The sequence below is a fragment of the Haliaeetus albicilla genome, chromosome Z, assembly GCF_947461875.1.
Source record: "Haliaeetus albicilla chromosome Z, bHalAlb1.1, whole genome shotgun sequence".
Taxonomy (NCBI): Eukaryota; Metazoa; Chordata; class Aves; order Accipitriformes; family Accipitridae; genus Haliaeetus; species Haliaeetus albicilla.
This window is the reverse complement of record NC_091516.1, coordinates 56,066,073-56,079,110: the sequence shown is the minus strand read 5'-3', so window position 1 is coordinate 56,079,110 and position 13,038 is coordinate 56,066,073. Positions and strand designations below refer to the sequence as shown.

General features: G+C 52.1%; 1 protein-coding gene across 1 annotated transcript in view; it reads right to left on the bottom strand.

Annotated features, from left to right (window-relative positions):
• Positions 1-8,548, bottom strand: part of CORO2A (coronin 2A) — a 58,770-nt gene extending 50,222 nt beyond the window's left edge. The window contains exon 1 of the mRNA XM_069776381.1: positions 8,456-8,548. The gene's annotated coding sequence lies outside the window, so the exon portion shown is untranslated. The remainder of the gene's footprint in view (positions 1-8,455) is intronic.
• Between the last annotated feature and the right edge of the window lie 4,490 nt (positions 8,549-13,038).

The window sequence follows — 13,038 nt, the reverse complement described above, 5'->3', positions numbered from 1 at the left end:
TATACAAAACAAGTGATGCACAATGCAATTGCTCACCACTCGCCGACCGATGCCCAGTCAGTTCCCAAGCAGAGATCTGCCAACTCCCCCAGTTTATATACCCCTTTGGCCACTTTGGGTCAGCTGCCCTGGCACTGTCTCCTCCCAGTTTCCTGTTTCCCTCCAGCCTTCTCTCTGGTTGGCCATGAGAAGCTGAAAAATCCTTCGCTTACTATAAACACTACTTAGCAACAACTGAAAACATCAGTGTGTTATCAACATTATTCTCATACTGAACCCAAAACACAGCACTACACCAGCTACTAGGAAGAAAATTAACTCTTTTGCAGCTGAAACCAGGACACCAGGTTTTCACTTCTACTATCATCACAGAATCACAGGCAAATTTAGGCTGGAAGGGGCCTCTGAGGCTCTGTAGCCCAAACTCCTGGTCAAAGCAGGGTCAGCCTCTAAGTAGGCCAGGTTTCTCAGGGCCTTGTCCACCTTTATTCTGAAAATCTCCAAAGGTGAAGGTACTACAGGCAAGCAAACCATCCTGCTAAGCCCCTGTCTGGCTAATAACTGTGACCTCTGTCAGTCAACACACACCAGCCTTAGAGGCAGATACCAGTCCTACACAGTGCTCTGCCTCCACAAGGATGAGTCACCTACCCCTCCCTCTCCAGATCTTCAGCCCCCACAGTCAGTGAAGTCCATCTCCACTTACAGTCAGTGTCCAAAGTGTCTCAGAGGACTCCTGCCTTCAAATTGTCATCCCTCCAGTGACCGTAAAACAAAACTCAGGAGAGAAAGTTAGCTGTTGTGTTGGGGAAGGAATACCACCTTGGGGCCCTAAAGGCAAAGCCCGATAGAACATGCTGAAAGCTTGGAGAGAGGAGTGTATGCTCTCCACCATGGTGAGATGGGATGCTTTGTGGGTGACAAGCCAGGGAAAGAAATCTCTGCAGGATGCCAGGTAGCTGCTGTTCAGCTAATGGCAGGCTGAGAGGTGTCACCTACTTCCAGAGAACACTGCTGTCTTCACTGAATGACATTATTTGCAAGATCATCCTTCAAGTTCTAGCAATGCATCATCCCAGGAAGCTCTTCCCGCAATTCCTCCTCTTTGCTGCTAAAAACACAACTGCCTTATTATTTTGCCAAATAACTTCTGCTTCCAGCTACTGGCTGTCATTCTGGTTTGTCAGCCAGATTGAAGAATCCATTATCTATAAAGATACAAGAGGCGTCTCATCTTTTCAGCTCCACAAGAACCAAGAGTTCACCAAAACACAACCTGGATGCCAAGAAAGACAGAACTGTCAACTTTCCACTTGAGTTTTTACTCATAAAGTCTCAGTGACGGGTTGGGTTTTTCTGCTCCAAAACTTGGTTTGCCTGGCAGGGTGCATCACACCCATAGTTACTGCACAGTGCTCAATGTATGGCAGGGGTCAAGAGCCTCAAATAGATGCAAGGGGCTGTAAAGTCAATCCCTTCAATCCCTATTAAGCCTTTAAATGAGTGCCATGATTTTTAAAACTGTGGGACACTGAAATCCTATCGATTTCTATGGAAGCTGTCGGATGCCAGGCTATCATTAGCAAAATCGATCTTTTCAGTTAAGACTTCAGGCATCAGTTACTGACATCAAGACCTTTGCAAATTCAAAGAGAAACATGAGCCACAGCCATGACCACAGGCAGGAGCGTTCAGAAGAGAGACTCTGATCCTCCCTGACTTTAAGGAAAAGAGCCTCTATACATAGGAGGAGCTGAATATTATGAGAGCAGGAACTTCGAGCAATGCTATTCTGATTTTGTTTTTGTTGCTCTGTGTGTGTATTTTGGTATTCAAATTAAATCAGAGAAAATGGCAGAGAAAAATAACATGAACTAATTATATTTAAGTAGATGCTAGCACGACAATCTTTGACTTCTATTTGTCTACTGCAATTAAAGAGCTGTCTGGGTTCTCTGTTCCTATTACCATGCAATTTTGTTGCCAGCACAGGCTCCTTTTAGGGGCCAGATAGAATGGAAGAAAACAGAGGATGACAAGGAAGATTGGTCTTTCCTGGCATTGTTCACGTTACCAGTGTTGCCAAAAACATCAATGTGAGGTTCCTCAGAAAGGAACACTGCAACTGTGGAGCAGTTCAGGCAAAATGGTAGCTACACTTTTCTAAGGCAATATGGTTTATATTTTTCAAGATTTGTGTATTCTTGCTCAGGGCAAACACTGTGAAGCACTGGTTTAAGTAACTGGTTTTAAAGAACTTCACACACAACCATGTGGAAGGTGGCTGAGAGCTGAATGGCACTGGCAGAGCCGAACTTTCCACAGCCTGGAAAGCAAAACTCCACAGATACCTGATGGGAGAAGAGCTACTGTGCTACAGAGGGTGGTGAAAAGCGTATCGCTGGATTCAGTGCAGCTCACCGGTGTGACAATGACACTGGATGGCATTCAGGGGCAGCACCACTTCAAGGGTCCTTGTGGCAGATAGGCAAATGCGTTATGTGAAAATGCTCCCTGGCTAAACAAGACCGAGGCAAGGCTAGAGTACGACAGGCAGCTTCAGGAGACATCTGCTGCTCCCAGTCCCACACTTGCACATGCTCTCGTTCGCCTGCTGCGTCAGTCCATACCCCAACCCAGGGAGAGGGCAATGTCTGAGAAAAAGGCACTTGTCTACTACTGAACACTACCCATGCATCCTGCCTGTGGTTCCCAGAAAACCTGGGATAGGATCCAGAGTTTTCTGACTCTCCAAGGAGGACTTCAGCCCTCTGCACAGCCACCTTGCAAGGAGAGTTTAAATCATAGTATCTGTACAGCAAGGATTGCTTGATTTCTGCTCTTGGGAGTAGGCCCAGTACTTGCCTTGGATCCTCCTGCCTGCGCCTTTTTTCCGACTGTCCCTGCTCTACTCCACGTACGAGCTGGAGCCATGAGGCTCATACTCGCTTTACTAGAGTAAGCCTGGCCTGGAGAGCCTTGCCCAGCCACCTTTTCCTGGGAGGAACACTCCCCCAGCGTTGCGTCCTCTCCTGTTTAAGCACAGCTCCCAGACCCGCAGGAGGAAGAACAAGACTGAGTTTGGCCTCTCCTGCTTTCCTGGAAGCTATCTAATCAGTTTCCGTGGACTTTGTCTCAATCTCAGTCATAAAAATACTACAAATGATGGGAGTTTCTGCAGCTTTGTCTTCCTTATCATCTTCCTCTGTGACTTTGTCCCACAGAGGGAGAGAGGCAGTGCAAAGTCATTGGTGCAGAAGACCTCCTCTCTGCAGGTAGGAATGTCCGTGTTTCCTGGCACAGAGATAAAGAGCACAGCGACTCACCAGACTGGAAACAAACCCTTGCACAAACCAGAGCCCAGAAGGATGCTTGGAAAAGAGACAGAGAGAGAGGCCAAACTTTGGGCACTGCTCTAGAAAATGTGAAACTGTGTGAAATAGAGCAGGGAGCAGGTCAACCGGGGAATAGAGAACAGGGCTTAGAGCTGCACTCTATCATGGGTCCTGCCATGGGCAGCAGCATGTCTCCAAGCTTTAGAAAGGGCTTTGCTTGGCAGAGGGTCAGAAAGTCCTATTTGTGAATTTCAAAGTACTTTGGAAATAGTAAGCATCAGCATTACCCTAATAGAGCCCTGCAGGGTGTATTTTCAAAATGGAGAATTGCTGGCAAGCCTGTCATACCACAGAGGGGAAATCCCTGGAAATACTAGGCCAGCCCGGCTTCTACTTGCAAGCCAGTATAACCCTGTTGAGTGTCAAAACCCTCAGCCCAAATAGCCTCCTGGATGATCTAAAGGTCTTTCCTGTTTCTCCTGCAGAGAGGCTGAAGGCGCGTCAGCATAATTGCTATGTGCTGCAGGCTGCTTGCCTCAATCAGCTCTGCAGCCAGAGCAGCTTAACGTGCACTTAAGGGAGGCCAGGTAATGACTACATGTGAAACACCTCACCGCATTATCGCTCCAGTGTTGTCCTGGTTTCAGCTGGGATAGAGTTAATTTTCTTCTCAGTAGCTGGTACAGTGTGGTTTGCATTTAGTATGAGAATAATGTTGACAACACACTGATGTTTTAGCTATTGCTAAGTAGCGCTGATCCTAAGTTAAGGGGTTTTCAGTTTCCCATGCTAGACCCATGGAGGCCAGCTCCTTGGTTCAGGGGAAACTGTTTTTTTCTAAAGACTATCAAGCCGTCTCTTGTGACCTAGCCCAAGTGGTTTGCACATTCACTCCCAGACTGCCATATTCCATGGGTCAAACACCTTCAATATTGGAAATTCCTACAGAAAAGACCTCCTCCCTCCCATTACGAATGGCAGCCAGAGACAGGGATATCAGCGTAGAAACCTGGCACAGAAGAAGCATAACTGTGAGGCAGAGAGAGATGGCCACGCACTCACCCTGCCCGAGTGTGAGGCGATCAGAAGACCCAGGTGTCCCCAGCAGTCAACATCTCCGTAAAACTTGGCTCTGCCTGCAGCCAGGCTGCACTTGGTTTCACACTGAGGTGAAAGCTCCTCTATGGAGCAAACTCACCTCTGGAAGGCACAGTGCTGACAGGGTCAGGCCAACTCATGGATGGCTCAGCTCAAAGCTAAAGCGGAGAGGTAGCAAACAAAGTGGGGAAGAAGAGGCAACTCCACTGTGTTTTGGATTTAGTGTGAGGATAATGTTGTTAACACACTGATGTTTTAGTTGGTGCTAGGTAGCACTGATCCTAAGTCAAGGGCTGTTCAGTTTCCCATGCTCTGCCAGCAAGCAGGTGGGCAAGAAGCTGGGAGGGAGCATAGCCAGGATGGCTGACCCGAACTAGCCAAGGGAATATTCCATATCACAGAATGTCATGCTCAGGATATAAACTGGGGGGAGTTGGCCAGGAAAGGTGGATCACTGCTCAGGCAGCAGTCAGTGGGTGGTGAGCAATTGCACTTCTCTTTTCTTGTTTTGCTTTGGTTTGGGGGGGGAGTGGGGTGTTATATTCCTTTTCATTATTATTATTAACATTATTATTATTGTTGCTACTATTTTGTTGTTGTTGTTGTTGTTAATATTATATTTCATTTTACCTTAGTTATTAAACTGTTCCTATCTCAACCCACAAGTTTTACTATTTTTTTCGATTCTCCTCCCCATCCCACTGGGCAGGGGGGAAGTGTGAAAGTGGCTGCATGGTGCTTTGTTGCTGGCTGGGGTTAAACCACGACAGGTGTCTTCTTGCCATGGGAGCAAGAGATCAGACTGTCTGTGGCCCTGTTGTGCACCAAGAGGCAGCCAGCCCCAGCTGTTTCAAAGAGCAGCTGCTGTCCAGCCTCGGCAGGGATGAGTCCACAGGTCCCCTTGGGTTCGAGCAGGAGATTTAGCAGCAAGTTCCTCAGCAGCCACCCAGACATCAGCCCATTGGCCAACTGTAATACTGGCTATCATTTTATTGCCAAAAAAGACTGCTGCTGTTTATAACTGGCAGATAGGAATACTCAGATAAGGTGGTGGGTTTGTTTGGGTTTTTTTGTTGAAGCAAACACTTCAATCAAACTTTCTTGGCAATGGTTTATTTATGAGAGTGGAGGACAGGGTCTGGCCATTAAGGATCAGGATTCTGTTGAGGTCCCCTTGGACCAACCAAGAGCAGACGGTGGGAAACTGATCTGTGACAGTCTCCTTCCACCCTGTTTCTTCAAAGAAGGTCTCCATCATACCCTGTCACAGCCCACCCTCCAACAGTTTGCCCATCAAAATCCCTGCTGTGGAAATCAGGACCCACCAGGGTGGGATGAAGACTTCATGTGCAGCTGCTGTGGGCCAAGGAATACAAAAATATCAGAGGCAGTGAACTGACTACAACAAATGAGGAGTCTGCAAGGTCATGCACAAAATCTACCTTAGCTTGTCCCTGAGGCAGCTGTCTCTCATTCCAAAACATCACCTTGGCTTCTGGGGATTTGCCAAAGCCTTCAGTTCTCTCCCCAAGTCTCTCACACTGAAGTGCCTGTGTGCCTGGGCACTTGCAGCTCACAGCACAGGGACCTGCTCCATACTCGAGCATACAGCCCCAAAACACAGTCCACACAGCACTCGGGCATCTGGCAGTCCAGATGGCCCTCAGGCAAGGGAGAACTGCCCTTGCACAGGCACCACAAACCAGTTCCAGAGACCAGCAGCGGGCCCAATGCCAACCCACCTCGAAAGAGACTCGCAGAAACCTGCTACAGAGTCAGACAACCAAAATCCACCCATTATCCAGCTACTAACAAATGTAGACACAGCAACATTCAAAATATTATCCAATACTGACATTTTCTGAGCAAGAAATCTGCTCAGAAGGGACAAACAAACATACTTGAGAGGCAGAAATTACCGGGGGGGGGGGGGGGGGGGGAGCAAGAAACCCACCACATCTGGAGATACCCTGACCTGCCATCAGGAAACCCACCTGCTGCAGAGACATAGCCAGCAACCGGTCTGATCAATGGGACAGAGGTGAGCAATGCTGCTGGCAAGGCTGATGCAGCTGGCACACAGAAGGCAGCAGTCTCCCTCTCCCCCTGGACTTGCAAAACTGGCACACTCATGCAGAGCTGCTTGCTTTGCCTCTGAGGAAGAGAGGTCAGGAGCAGTGCGGGGCAGAGCTGGGGTGCAGGCAGCAGAATTGTCTTGCTCTTTTTCCAAACATCTCCAGTGCCTGAGCCTTGCATTTCTCAGGTCTACGGCAGCTCTACAAAGATGACAAGGTTGGATTTGTTGCTATGGCTTAATGGACTGAATGAATTTGAAATACCTCTCATTGATGGAGCCATAGCTTGTCTGCAATAATGCTAATTCACCAAACAACATCAGCACAGATGAAAACACCTCCTTTTTGCCTTGTCTCTAAGAAGCAACCAGTTCCCCCTCTCCTGCCTCCCAAAGCTTTGCTTTAGTTTCCTCAAACAGTCACACCAAACCATGAACTGCCTGCGGGTCTCCACCAGTCACTCTCTAACTCTGATCAAACCAGGAGAGATCAGAGTTCTCCAAAGAGGGCAGCCAGTGGGAGAACAAAGGGAACAGCAGGGCTACACAGGCTGCTCCTTTGTTAACCCACCAGGGAGCCTGCATTGGGAAGCTTAGAAGGCAACCAACACCCAACCTCCCCCCAAGTATTCTCTCAATCCTCTGCAGAAATCACTTCCCCTGAGCACCCAAGAGGCCAGAAGAGGTTAAGCCTGCCCAGGCAAATTCCCTTTACGGGGACTACAGCAAACACAGTGCCTTCTTAGGAGGTGTAAGTAAACGGGGCGGGTGGGATCAGGAACAGCCAGGATGCTGCAGGGCTGGTTTTCCACACTCCACAACAAGACAAGGAGAGCACCACTCCCTTCAGGGTGAACAATGGATGTTCAGCAAGACACTGCACATAGTTGGCCTCCCGAGGCCACTGGGGGCTTGTTTGCAAAGTGCTGTCATCATTACATATCCCTTCACAACGGCCTGCCTTCGCCCCTTACAGAGCTGCAGCATCAAAACCAGACCCACGGGAAGAAGCAGTCCTCCAAGGCTGTGCTGCCTGAAAGTAAGACCCCTTCAAGGGCTTGCCCTGAAGGGGGAACTGGCTCCAGGAGACCCCGCTGCTGCCAGAGAGGATGGCCCAGATGTCATTTATGTGTCTGTCATCGTGCTCTGCACAAGATGTGACCTGCCCCGACATCAAGCACCCAAAATCCCCACGACTCCAGCACAAAAGGGCCAAATTCAACCCCTCACATGCACACACACAGACCCATAGAAGGGGCTTCTCCCTGTATCATACGCGAAGCCATACGGATGCCAAACCGTGCCACCCGTTGCACCGGCAAGCGGGGCCGGCAGGGAGAGGCTCAGCCTTCCCGGGCAGGCGGCACGACCACGATGCCGACTCCCACCTGCCTCAAGCCGGCGAGAAGCTCCGCTGCTCCGTGCACCGGCCGCGCACCTCGGAGCGGAGCCCGGCCCGCTGCGGACCCCCCCGCCCGGGCCGGCGGGCTCCTACCGAGGGCCAGCTCTCGGTCCGTCACGCTCCGCACACAAAATGCCCCCTGCGGTTACCTGCAGGAACAGCCCAAGGGCAGGGCGCTGTTGGGGAGCCAGAATCCTGCCCGGGGAGGGCGCGATCAGCACCGGCTGCCCCCACCGCGGCCAGCGGGGAAGCGCCGCTCCCGCTCCCGCCGCACACACCGGGGGATGCCCGAGGTCCGCGGCATCCTCCGGCCGCCTGTGCCCCCCCCTCCCCGGCTGCGGACGGCGGCGGCGGCTCCGGCTCCGCACAAAGCGGGGTGGGGCCGGCGGGGGCTGCGGCACCGCAGGCCCGCGGGTAGGGCAGGCGCCCCCCGCTCCCCGGCACCGCCGGGCTCCGCAGGCCCCGGGCTGTGGCAGGTGCCCCTGCCGGCCCTGCCCACGCGTGTCCCGGCCCTACGACCCCCCACCACCACCTTCAGTCTCATACCTTGCCGCTGGCGGCGGGGGTCTGGCAGCGCGCAGGGCGTGCGCATGGGAGGCGAGCCGGTCCGAGACGAGGCGAGGCGAGACGAGGCGAGACGAGCCGTGCCAGCCCAGCCCAGCCCAGCCCGGCCCGGCCCGGCCCGGCCCGGCCCGCCCCGCCCGCGGTCCCCGCCCCGGCCCGCCCCGCCCCCTGCGCCGCGCCCCGCAGCCGGGAGGTGCCGGCGGGGCTCGGGGGCTGCCCGCCGCCCCCCGGTGCGGGAGCCTGAACCCGCAGAGCTCCGGAGCGCCTTCCCGGGGAGGTCCGGTCCGGTCCGGCAGCACGGCTGTGCCCAACCCCTGGGCGCGATCTGCCGCGGGGATCGTGGGGTCTGCTCTGCTGCTGTCGTGGGGAGAGCCCCTGCGTAACCACAGCAGAGGGCTCAGGCACCTCTCCTTTCCCTGGGCCCGGGGAGCCAGCCTGCCTGGGCCGGCGTGCCCAGTTCCCCGTCGCTATCACCGCTGCAGCTAGGTCCCGCAGGTCTGTGCCTGGAGGCACACTGTGAAGGCTGGGCACGTTTTCCTCGGAGATCATCCTGACAGCATCAGGACTTTGCCATCGTGTGCGCAGCGGGTACCCACAAGCCTTACCCACAGGGTCACAGAGCCGCTGTGGACATGGCGGCACGTTCCCATATCCTCAGTGCAAGCACCGGGTACTGGGCACTGCACCCTGAATGCTGCACGCACCCCTGCAACACATGTTAGTGTGCCAGCCTTAGCCGGTAGCCTCTGGCTGGCTCCACAGTCCCTGGCAGATGGAGAGACACTGGCCCATGTGAGCTCAAAGCTGCAGGGCCTTCTCTGACAGCAAATGGCTCTAGAAATCTTATCATGCCTGCAGAGCTCACACTCAGACTGTGGGGTTAGCTGGTACCTTGGCAGCACTACAAGCCCACCTGGTACCCTGGATAAGGATCTTGGCAAGTTGACAGCAATGCCCAGGATCAAAGGGCAGCGGAGATTTCCTTGGCCAGGTCACCCACGCAGCTAACACCACTCTGGTCCTGTCTGAACAGAGCCTGAGACACCTGGCTCATCTCCGTGATTTAGTCCCACCAGTCTGTGGGTAGCAGTGGCAGCTCCGGGCTGAGCCAGCGGGTGTGACAAGACTGTGAGAGATTGAGTGTCTTCCACAGATGAGATGCTGCAGTTCGGGTGTCTCTGCTTTGATTCTGTGGTGGTGAGACGGGAGTCTGCCAGTCCTTCAGGGCAGCTGAATTCCTTTTGGGGAAGGAAAAGCAGGCCTTTGACAAGAGCACTCCCACCAAATCCTTTGAGGGAGTTGAGCAGAATTTCAGAAGCAACCAGCAGCCCCCAAGAGTGATCTCTGTGCCTTGCTGCCAGGTGCCAGGTCGGGACAACCAGGAGACTGAGGCAGTCGAGCTGAGAGACAGCTGTTGAGAAGCACTGTCCATGGATGGAGCACAGGAAGCAATCCAGCTGTGGACACAAATCATGGCTGCCTGTGCAGCAGCTGTCCTGGACCTGCCCTGCCTACAGTAATTGAGATGGCTTCTAGAACCCCTCAGGACCCTTGCAGCATGTGCTCACATCTTCACCACAAGAGAGGTGAGGTGCAGATGCACAGATGATTTCCAGTGCTTCCTTTCACACATGCTGTGCTACGGCCCTGATTGAGCTGTAGAAGATTGCATGCAGGACTGACAGGGGGACAAAGATGTCTTTGTTTGAGGTTATTGGTGGGAAATGTTTCTACTGCCTGCAGCCCTGTCCACTGTAGGCATCTAGCTATGTTAGCTGTGCGCAAGTGCAGTTCTTCAGAGCTGTTTTTAGGTGCTGACAAAGTGAATGGTTTTGCTGCCCATTCCCCTTTGCAGTCTAAGACTGGGTGGCTGGGACTGGTGTCAGTACTGGGGTGTCCTCAGTGACTGGGGTGAACTCTGCTCTCTGTCTTCTTTCCTGGGACTTCTCAACTGGTCATCCAACAGCAAGGGCCTGGCTGAGCAACTGCTGCTGACAGCCTGTGTCCACGCAGGTGGTTTGTAGCAAACAGCACCCACACACAACACTTGTCCTGCTGTGTAAAGGGCCTCCAGCAGCCCCAAAGAAAACACTGTTGTTAGTGCTTTCTGTTTGGATCCAACAGCAGAAGTTCGAGCAATGTGCCCTGTAACTCTGCCATCCCACATCCTTATGTGACAGAAATCGGGACAGAGCCAGGCTAGTGTCACCTCTGGACATCTCTTCCCAGCCTGTGCAAATTAATGAAAAGTTAATCACTTTTCATGAAATGAAAGCTATCACCGCAGACAGCAGAGTTTGTTACGGAGGGGAGCCTGACAGCAGCACAATCCAACACCACCATTGGCCCACTACTAGCCAGAAACCCGTGCAGCACTGCAACCTGTGGCAAGCCGCTGGGAAGAGCAGAGCTGGCACCTGTTGTGGCTGCTCTGCATTGCAGGAGCTACGTCGGTGTGGCCACATTCACGGTGTCTGTGCTGCTATGGATAAAGCACCTGTCACCTAGCTGGGGGCGGCTCCCAGGGAGCAGGGTCCTACAGGGAGCTGCTGCAGAAGCGGATGAGATGAGATGGAAGGAAAACAGCTTTCTGCTTGGTGATAACGCCTTGCAACCTTAGGAAGGGCGTGAGCTGTTGGCAGACACCGTATCCTCAAGTAGATTTAGTTCAAGGCTATGTTATACTGGCACACAGCCTAGGACATCTGCACTGAAGAGGAGGTGTTGCAGCAAACACTGTACTCTGCTTCATCCCAGTCCGCTGAGGACAAGGGGCCTGATGTGCCCACGGTAGGTTTGGATGGAGCCGTGTGGAAGAAGCTGCTAATTAGTTATACCCAATTAGCATCATACTTAACAAGAACTTCCCTAGTTCCCACCTCTCCTGCTGTAATTATTTCCAGTCCTGCGAAGTTCAAAATCACTGACGGTGCCACATGTATGGGGGCGGGTGACATGGAGGGGTAGGGTGGAAGGTGGGCCCACGCAACACCCACCAGCTTCAGGGACTGATTTAAAACACCATTGTGATACTGGAAATCTTTTCAGAGTCTGTGGCATCAGCATTCCCCCTCAATGTGCAAGAGCTTTTAGCACATTGAAAAATGTTAAATTATCGGAAGATGAAGCAAAAAATATCAGTTGGTTTTAATTTCCTTTTGCAACTTTTCCTCCCTGCAAAATGCTGCCATAAACAATACTTTTGTGCTAACAGAATCACTTCATAAAAGAAAAAATAACGGTATAATTTTCAGCAGGGGCTGTGATGTTGGGCTGAGCACTATTTTTTCCCAAGGGACCTTGAAATTTTATTTTACTTACCTTGAATTTTGCCTCAAGTCACAAAGCCTCCTACCAGCTTGACACCACAACATGCCAAGGAGGTTCCACATTACAAAAATTAAGCTTAAAACCAGAGCAGTTACTGATCTATCAGCTGGAATCTCAAAGCCAGACTTTGTACTTGGCAGGAAGCCATCAGTTAATAACGAGAATAAATGGGGACTTTGTCTCAATGGTAGTGGACCATGCACCTAAAGCAAGCATCTGGCTGCGGCAGGACAGGGGACCCCTCACCCCAAACACGCTTGCCACAGTTAGTGATATCTCCTCTTCCACTGACTAACCTGGGGTACTGTTTTCCTCTCTGGAGAGCTCCTGAGGGTGATCAGAAAGCACACAGGGGTATTCTCATGATTTAGCACACCAGTGTGGCCTGCAGCCTCTCACCAAACTCCAGGAAAGGGGTTAAATTACCTCAGAGGTCATTAAATTACTTCAGTACCACCACTATGGCCCTAGCATGGGAAAATGGTTTGTCTTCTTGCACCTGGCACGTCCCTAGCCCAGACAGAGCTAATGTTCTGTAGAGGAGCTCTTAGCACTGAGAAATGGCTGGAGAAGGCGCAGCTTTGGCTCAGGCCACCTAAGTGAGCTCTTAAATGGGAAGAGAGCCAGCCCCATGTCTTGTGCCTGTGATGGTGGCAGGAGGCTGCCCAGCCTACAAGCTGGAGGAGAAACAGCATTGTGGCATAGCTCCTGCTACAGGGCATTGCTGCTTCCTGCTCATGGGCAATGCCTTGTCCCTTAGCTCTCTCCTTCACCATGCATGAGTAACTCAAGCTTGGGATAAACATTAACCCAACACGGAAACAACGCCCCTGGGAATGCCTCTTTCTGGGGCAGTGTGCCAGGATACAGGAGTGGATCAAATGTCTTTGCTGTGCACTAGTGCTTTTGCATGCAAGGGCTTAGCTGCAGCATGTACAGGTAATGGTTGTTCAGACCAAAGATCCTTGCAGCCCAATACCACCCAGGGCCAAAAAGCAGTAAAGAAGGGAAGCCTCCCAGCCTCTACCTGTTTGCAGGTCAGGGACTCACTGAGCCAGCAGTGGCTTTTTGTGTGTTTGGCCACCCTTCACCAATTTGTCCTCTCAAAACCACATAAACTCTTGGTGGCCCCAAAGTCCTGCAACAAGGTGATCTACAATTGCACATTAGGGAGGGCACGGATCAAAACCATCCTTTTTACAATTGGACCTGGTATCCCAAGGTTTAGTTTAATG